This window comes from Hypanus sabinus, chromosome 1 (assembly GCF_030144855.1).
Source record: "Hypanus sabinus isolate sHypSab1 chromosome 1, sHypSab1.hap1, whole genome shotgun sequence".
NCBI classification, from domain to species: Eukaryota; Metazoa; Chordata; class Chondrichthyes; order Myliobatiformes; family Dasyatidae; genus Hypanus; species Hypanus sabinus.
Window position 1 is genome coordinate 50,437,473 of NC_082706.1, and position 9,377 is coordinate 50,446,849.

General features: G+C 46.1%; 1 pseudogene; it reads left to right on the top strand.

The window, feature by feature from the left end:
* The first annotated feature begins 5,810 nt into the window (after nucleotides 1-5,810).
* On the top strand, nucleotides 5,811-8,775 carry LOC132400083 (uncharacterized; annotated as a pseudogene).
* Nucleotides 8,776-9,377: the final 602 nt, after the last annotated feature.

Consider the following 9,377-nt stretch of genomic DNA (forward strand, 5'->3'; position numbering starts at 1 on the left):
TCTAACCATTCTTATAAGAGTTTTTCTGCTTTCTGCTTTCCACATGCATCACTCCCTTCACAACTCCCTTGTCCAATCTTCCTTCCCCACTGATCTCCTTCCTGGCACTTACCCTTGCAAGTGGAACAAGTGCTACTCCTGCCCTTACAACCCCACCCTCACTGCCATTCAGGGCCTCAAACAGTCCTTTCAGGTGAGGTGACACTTAACTTCGAGTCTGTTGGTTTCATATGCTGTGGCTAGTGCTCCCAGTGTGGCATCCTGTATATCAACAAGGCCTAATATAGATTGCAAGACTGCTTCACTGAGCACCTATGCTCTATCCGACAGAAAAAGAGTGATCTCCCAGTGACCACTCATTTTAATTCCACTTGCAATTCCAATCCAATGAGTCAATCCATATCCCCTCCTCTACTGTCACGATGAGGCAACACTCAGATTGGAGGAACAACACCATATATTCCGTCTGGGTAGTTTGCAACCTGATGGCATGAACATCGATTTCTTGAACTTGTGGTAATGACCACCCTCCCCTTTCACCATTCCCCATCCTTTTATCCCTTCTCTCACCTTATCTCCTTGACAGACCATTGGCGTCCTCTGGTGCTCCTCTCCCTTCTGTTAGATTCCCCCGTCTCCAGCACCCGTATCTCTTTCATCAATCAACTTCCCAGTTTTTTTTACTTTCCTCTCCCCCCTAGTTCACCTATCACCTTGAGTTTCTCCATCCACTCCCCTCACCTTTTAACTCTACTTCTTATCTATTTTCCTCTGTCTTGCTGAAGTGTCTCAGCCTGAAATGGCGACTGTACTCTTTTCCATAGATACCATCTGGCCTGCTGAATTCGTCCAGCATTTTGTGTGTGTTGTTTAAGTTATCTTGTGTGCCCCTTTTGCTCATTTGATTTCCTTGTGGAGTTCACTCCAATATCTCCAATTCCACTAGAGATTCACTTGATTCATGCCCCCTTTTTCCTTCCCAAGGCCACAATGTCCTCATTGTCCAGAGCTCCTTCCTCCTACCAGTCTTGTCCTTCACTCTAACAAGGTCATTCAGAACTGATTTCCCTCACCTTCAAAATTCACTTTGAACGTGGTTCCTTTCCACTTCCATTATCTTTTCCAAGACTTTGTTTCCTACCATCACAAATTTAGGTATTGTGTGCATGCTGTGTTGGTTGTTAATGGAAATAACACATTTAACTATATGTTTTGATATATATGTAACAAATCAATCTAAATCTGAAATTCCATTTGCATCAATTTAGAACATGAAACTGTGAAGAAATAGATAGCTTTGAGCCCTTCCTGGTGGGGGATGGAGGTGCATAGGGACTGGATATCCAGAATGAAAATATACACAATGGATGATAACTTGGCAGTTTTCTTTATTCTCTGCCAAAGAATATTTACAAGTATATGACAAGAGAGTTACTAGAGAGAGAATACTTGCTGGATGCATTAAGGGATCAAGGTGATAAATTCCAGAAACCTGTGTGGGTGGTAGTCCTTGACCAACCTCTCAAAGCATTTGCTTAATATTGAGGTGAGTGTAACAAGACACCAATTGTTCAGACATGTTGCCTCGGCTTTTTTAGATACAGGAACAATGGTGGAGATTTTTGAAGCAGGAGGACACTCTACACTGGGAGAGGAAGAGATTAAAAATGTCTATAAACACATCTGCCAGTTGTGCTGCACACACTCTGAGTACCCACCCTGAGATGCTGTGCAGTCCCGCAGCCTTGCAACTGTCCACTCATTGGAAACACCGGCGTACTTCAGCCTCAGAGATGAACTTGAATGCTCTACAAGAGGGCAAAGATCTCATAGGAACTTGAAGGACAACTTTTTTCCCAACACAGTGGGTGGTATTTATATGGAATGAGCTGCCAGTGAACTCAGTTGATCAAGTACTTGAATGGGAAAATCTTCAAGGGATATGGCCATATGCAGGCAAAAGGACTGAGCTTAGTTGAGGCATCTTGGTCAGTATGGAGTAGTTGGGTCACAAGGCCTGTTTCCTAGCTGTATGACCCTGTGACTATGACTGAAAAGGTAGGGCTCAGAGGGATATGTGACCACACGGGAAATTGGGACTAGTTGAGTGCGCACTGTGGTCAACACTGGGCTGACGCAACCTGCCCATGGTTTGATGTTGCCGTCACTGGAGTCTTGTGAAGAACCTGAGATGTGAGGTGAAAATATAATGTATGTCAAATAATAATGAGCTGGCTAAAAGCAAGGAGAAAGAGAGTTTAGTAGCATGGGGTCATGATAACAATCCTTCCCTCAAAGTCAACAAAACAGAAGAGATGGTCACTGATTTCAGGAAGGGGATTTGTGTACATCCTCCTTTCTTACATCAATGGCGATGAGTTTGGGAGGGCTGAGAGCTCAAAGTATTAGTTCCTTTGTCTCCACTGTTCCCAGGAGTCAGCTTTCCTTTCCAGGATATCAGGGATGTCCTCCTTCATCAAAGAACAGGGTTTCCCTCCCTTCACTATTGGTGCTGCCTTCACACACATCTCCTCCATTTCCTGAACATCCACACTCACTCTGTCTTCTTGCTGCCTTAGAAATCCTCTTGTCTTTGCCTACTACCCCATCAGTCTCTGCATCCTACACATCAACCACCTCAACTTTTGCTATCTCCAAAGAGATCCTACCACTAAGCATACCTTTAACTCTCAGTGCCCCATCAACCCTCACCTCCACCACAGGGATAGCTTCCTCTGCAATTCCTTGTCCACTCGTCTGTTGCCACTAATCTCCCTCCCAGTACTTATCTCTGTAAATGTCCAAAGTGCCACACCTGCCCATTCATTTCCTCTCTCACTTCCATTCAGGGCCCCAAATAGTCCTTCCAGGTGAAGCAAAACTTCACATATGAATCTACTGAACTATAGGGTCATGGCTTATTCTGCCCATCGAAAGCTGCTATCATTGTGATTGGCTAGTTTAGAAACTGAACTGCCTTTGTTTAAGTAAAGTGGTGTGCATAACTATTGGGAAGGTATGCTCTGTGCATGCCTTTAGCTAAGTATGTATGTTGAATGTGTATTTATTGAAGTACATGTTTACTCACCCTGACACCGGCAGGTGCTCCATTGTACTTTGTCCATCACCTCCTTGTTGCTGAGACTCCCCTGAATTTTAGCAGATGAATTCCACTGCTGCTCCCAAACAATCCACACAACAGTGTTGGCTTCAGATATTCCCTGGTGAGCAACTGCCACCAGTTTGTACACTTTATCCAAACACTTTTCCAACACATCATGCACTGATGTCTTCTCTTTTCACCCCTTGTTTCTTGGTGGATGAATTATACAGAGTTCATTCACTGGGGTTTACCTGTCTCTCCGTTGACAACTATCACCCATTGGTATTCACAGCTATCACCCAGTAGTACCCAGTGATGAAGTGCTTTGAGAGGTTGGTCATAAACAGAATTAACTCCTGCCTCAGCAGTGATCTGGACCTTCTGCAATTTGACTATTACCACAATAGGTCTACAGTGGATGCAATCTCATTGACTCTCCTCTTGGCCTTGGTCCACCTGGACAATAGCAATGCCTACAGTACCTTTAAAAAGTATTTGGCAGACTCTGCCTACTGTCTAATGTCTAACACAGATTTGTGCCGCTGCAATTAATTCTTCCTTTTCCCCAGTTTAAACTTTCAATTTTTAACGTTTATTTGTCGGATCTTAGATGGGAATATTTGTTACTATGTCACAATCTTTAAGAAGTCGAAAGCAGCTTCCTGAATCCAGCAATAGATAGGGGAAGAAATCAGAAGAAACACCAGCTATTGGCTGAGTATCTAGAAAATTTGCTGATGGGTCTTGATAAGAAAATAGACAACTACATAGTAAAACTGGATGTTAGCACTTCTGAGATGGTTGTTATAAGAGAGTTTTCAATTTGTGCAGGAAAATATTATTCCCCTGAATTCTGAACTTACAGAGGTAAAGTGTCAAATCGCAGAGGTTTCAGCTTGCATGGAAAAGTCTCAACATAAGATTATTGATTTGGAAGCAAGATTCCAAATAGGAATAATATTCAAATTGTTGGATTAAAGGAAGGATCTGAGAGTGGAGATTTATTAAACCAATTTGCTAACTTGTTTCTATCTCTGTTTCTGGAAATTTTAACTGAACCTCCTGATATCGAAATAGCACATAGGATTATCACTGTGACATCTCGAGATAAACCAAGGTCAGTTTTGGTCTCCTTCATTTGTTTTAAAGCTGAAGACCAAATCATAAAAAATGCAAGGAGATGCAGTTTTTAAAATTTAAAGGTTCCAAGATTCATTTTTATGAAGATTATCCATGGGAAGTTATGGACCTGCGGTCTAAATTCATTCCAACCATGAAGATAGCCTATGATAAGGGATTATTCCAATCACTTCAATATTCAGCCCAATTAAAATTATTTCCCAAAGATTCAATTCTACATGTTTTTCTGGACCCCAAAGAGGCATTGGACTATGTTAACTCTTTTGCGGTTGTAGCCGAGGTTTGAATGGTTTTAGATCTGCTGAATAATTGTTACTTCAGAAAAAAGATAAGCTTTGAATATTTTTGATTTGCCTCAGATGTCCTTTGATCAATCGACCATTTAAAGAAGATGTGAACTTTTTGATGTGCAAGATGAATGACTTTTCTGAAATCTGTTTGGTCTACTGAGAGAATTAACACAATGGACAGATTGTTTGATTATTTGTTTTTATCCTTCTTTTTTCATTAATTAAGTGATAGTTTCCATAGTCCATAAGGTCTTTTTCTTTTAAATGGAAAATGGTACAGATTTTTCTTCATTAGAGATTACATTTCATTGCCTTTGTAAGAGCTGGGGAGCAGCCAATACCTGCTAAAAGAACATCAACAGGTATCCCGACCTCTGCGAGAGACTGGCAGCTGTTGCTGGACCTCGGAAGTCAGTTGAGGTTCCCCGACCATATCGCAGCCACCACCCAGCGACCAGACATTGTCCTTGTGTCTGAGTCAACGAAGCAGGTGGTGATGCTGGAGCTGACAGTCCCATGGGAAGATCATTTGGAAGAGGACTTTGAAAGGAAGCTCTCAAGTATGCAGGACTGGTCAGTAATTGCCAGCAGGCTGAATGGAGAGCGAGGTGTCTCCCAGTGGAAGTTGGTTGTAGGGGTTTCGCAACCCATTCCTTAGCCAGAGCCTACAGCAATTTGGGCATCGGGGGAGAAAGAAAGAGGAGAGCCATCCCAGTACCACCGATGTGGCAGAGAGGGCCTCAAGGTGTCTGTGGCTCAAGAGAGAGGAGGCATGGAGTCATGTGTAGCTAGCCATCTGGACACAATCTGGGGTCTGATCAGCCCCGACTGGGGTCACCTGGAGAAGGGTGTATGATGTTGAAAGACCCGAAACACCCAATGATTCCAGGAACATCGTTGATGATGTGTCTAGAAGCATCAGTAGATGTATGCACACAGCTTACACCCTGAGTTTATCAGTGACAGCCAGGAAAGACTGGGTGACAACCACAAAAAGAATGGTGATGATTGGAGAGTCAGTGACAGCTCAGAGAGACAGGAACCGGGGCAGACCGGGCTGGCAACACAATCTCTGTCCTCTGAGAGGAGGACCCCTACAAGAGCTACTATGATACCCCCCGGTGGTGCCCGAGGGGGGGGGGGTGGAGGACGAGCACCCTCGTCGGACTGATACAACAGCAACAGACCCAGGCAATGGACAAGCGACTGTGAGCAAACAGTGTGCATGTGGCAAAATCTGCAAGAACGATCGCGGTCTGAAGATCCACCAAGCAAAGATGAAGTGTCTAGTGGGAGCAGGAGCAGCACAATGCACAGGTGTCCAACCTGGTGAGACAAAGGAGGTGCCAGGCCCAGAATCACCCCATTGTGCCCAGAACCTCCAAGTGTTGCAAACTAATCCTCCTAACATCAATTCTAGCAGGAAGCGGATCAACCGACCTGCAGCTAACATGACACCACTGTGGAAACAGTTTAACGAAGATGTCAACAAAAATCTGGAGGTGACGGCGAAGGGAGGGGTCGATAGGAAGCTGCAAGCCACGATGACAATCATGGTCAGTATTGCAGCTGAATGGTTCAGAGAAGAGGAGAAGAAAGGGTCCAGAACATCTTATTCAAAGAACCAAAAAGCGTTGAGGATCCACAACATTAGGCAGGAGATGAAAGCACTGAAGTCCCAGTACAAGAAGACAGGAGAAGAGGAGCACATCGGCTTGGCCCAACTGATGTGCATACTATGAAAGAAGATCAGGGTTCTCTGCCGGGCAGAGTGGCATCGGAGACGGCATCATGAAAGGCCCAGAAACGTGCTGCCTTTATCACCAACCCCTCCAAGTTCACCAAAGAGTTGCTGGGGCAGAAGCACAGTTGAAATTTGGCCTGTTTTGAGGAAGATAGACCAACATCTGAAAACCAAGCTCAGCTCTAAGACCAAACAGCACCTCGTACAAAGTGTATAAGAACTGCCCAAAGCTCCTGTTGCATCTGTGGAAGATTCTGTGAGTCTTCTGAAGAAGGGGGAAGATCCCAGATCAGTAGAGAGTGGCTGAAGGGGTATGGATCCCAAAGGAGGAAAACGTCACCCAGATAGGCCAGTTCCACATCATCTCCCTGCTGTGTGTTGAGGCAAAGATCTTCAGCGCTGTTTCCAATAGGCTGTGCACCTGCCTAGCAAAGAACACCTATATCGATACATCAGTCCAGAAGGGTGGAATTTTAGGGATGCCGGGCTGTCTGGAGCACAGCAGTGTGGTGACAGCTTATCAGGGAGGCCACAGAGAACAAGGGCAACCTGACAGTGCTGTGGCTCGACCTGGCAAATGCATATGGCTCCATTCCGCAAAAGCTGGTGCAGCTCACACTGATCAAATATCACGTCCCCAGCAGAATCAGAGACCTTATTGCTGACTATTACAGCAACTTCAGTAGAAATTACATCAAGCTGGCACAAGGTGGAGATTGGCATCATCACAGGGTGCACTATCTCAGTGACACTGTTCTCCCTAGCCATGAACATGCTCACTAAGTCTGCTGAAACGGAGTGCAGAGGGCCCAGAATGAATTCTGCTCAACAGCAACCACCCATCAGGGTATTCATGGATGACATCACAGTCACCACAGAATCAGTCCCAGGCTGTCGGTGGATTCTTCAGGGGCTCGAAAAGCTGGTGGAGTGGGCCCAGATGCATTTCAAACCAGCCAAATCAAAATCAATGGTGCTGAGGAAAGGCAAGGTGGAAAACGAGTTGCGGTTCAGCATCGCAGGTTCAGCCATCCCAACCATCACAGAAAAGCCAGTCAGGAGCTTAGGTAGGGTTTTGGACAGCTCTCTAAGGGACACGGCATCCATTCAGGTGACCTGCACTGAGTTGTATGGCTGGCTGAAATCTGAGGACAAGTCTGGCCTACCTGGGAAGTTCAAAGCCTGGGTGTATCAGCATGGCATTCTCCCCAGAATCCTGTGGCCCCTCCCCATCTATGCAGTTCGAACTCAACAGTCGAAACCTCAGAGAGGAGGGTCAGCAAGCACCTCAGGAGATGGCTGGGGCTGCCAAGGAGTCTGAGCAGCATCGCCCTCTATGGACACCACAATAAACTGCAACTGCCCTTCAAATCCCTGGAGGAGGAATTCAAAGTTACAAGAGCCAGAGAAGTGATATAGTAAAGGGACTCAAGTGATCAGAAGGAGGCTCGAGCAGGGATCCAAGTGAGGACTGGCAGGAAGTGGAGGGCAGAGGAAGCTGTTCAGGAAGCAGAGGCAAGGCTGCGTCACAGGAGGCTGGTGGGAGCGGTCACACGAGGCAGAGCTGGGCAAGGATCCTTTCCAACTCTCAAAATGGACACCATCAGAGGGAAGGAAAGGTGCCATCTAGTTCAGGAGCAGGTGACAGCAGCAGTGGAGGAGATGAGAATCTGCAAGGCAGTGGGAATGAAGCAACAGGGAGCTTAGACAAGATGGGAGAATGCGGTGGAGAGGAGAGTGACCTGGGCTGAGCTTTGGAAAGCTGAGCCAGCCGCATCCAATTTCTCATCCAGGCAGTGTATGATGGGCTTCCAAGCCCATCAAACCTGCACACATGGGGCAAAGCAGAGTCATTTGCATGCCCACTGGGTTCCAAGTGAGGAACCCTGGAGCACATCCTCAGTGGCTGCACAAGGGCACTTGGTGCGGGACGGTACTGATGGAGATATGATCAGGTCCTGAAGACCATCGCTGAAGCCATCAGTGCAGGTGTGGAGTGGGCGAAGCGGTCCTGACCTTCCAAGCATACCATTGCCTTTGTAAGAGCTAGGGAGCAGCCAATACCCGCCAAAAGAACATCGGCAGGTATCCTGACCTCTGCAAGGGACTGGCAGCTGTTGGTGGACCTCTGAAGGCAGTTGAGGTTCCCCGACCATATCACAGCCACCACCCAGCGACCAGACATTGTCTTTGTGTCTGAGTCTACGAAGCAGGTGGTGTTGCTGGAGCTGACAGTCCCATGGGAAGATCATTTGGAAGAAGCCTTTGAAAGGAAGCTATCTAAGTATGCAGGACTGGTCAGCAACTGCCAGCAGGCTGGATGGAGAGCGAGGTGTCTCCCAGTGGAAGTTGGTTGTCGGGGATTCTCAGCTCGTTCCTTAGCCAGAGCCTACAGCAATTTGGGCCTCGAAGGAGAGAGGAAGAGGAGAGCCATCCGCAGTACCACCGATGCGGCAGAGAGGGCCTCAAGGTGGCTGTGGTTCAAGAGAGGGGAGCCATGGAGTCATGTGTAGCTAGCCATCTAGACACAAGCTGGGGTCTGATCAGCCCTGGCTGGGTCACCTGGAGAAGGGTGTATGATGTTGAAAGACCCAAAACACCCAATGATTCCAGGAACATCACTGATGATGTGTCCAGAAGCATCAGTAGATGTATGCACACAGCACATAGGCATTTATCTTTTTGTTTAATTTTATTGTTTTGGCATCTTTGGAAATATTTTCTGCATTCCCTGGCGTGTTTTTGAGAATTAAGTATAAACACTCTTTTCTCTGAACTTTTATGCTGGATATGGGAAGCTAGATGTTGTAGAGAAAAGCTGCACGGTACAGGCCCTTTGGCCCATGATGTTCTGCTTACCTTTCAATCTACTTCACAATTAATCTAATGCTTCTGTCTTGTAGAGAATTCTATTCGTCTTTCATTATGAGCCTGTCTAAGAGTTTCTTAAATGTCCTTACTGTGTCTGCTTCTATGACTACCCATGGCAGATTTTCCCATGTACCCACTGTTCAATAAAAAAAAAACTTCTCTGAGATCCCTATACTTTCCTTTGATCACCGTAAAGTTGTGCCCTCTTATATTAACCATTTCAGCTGGG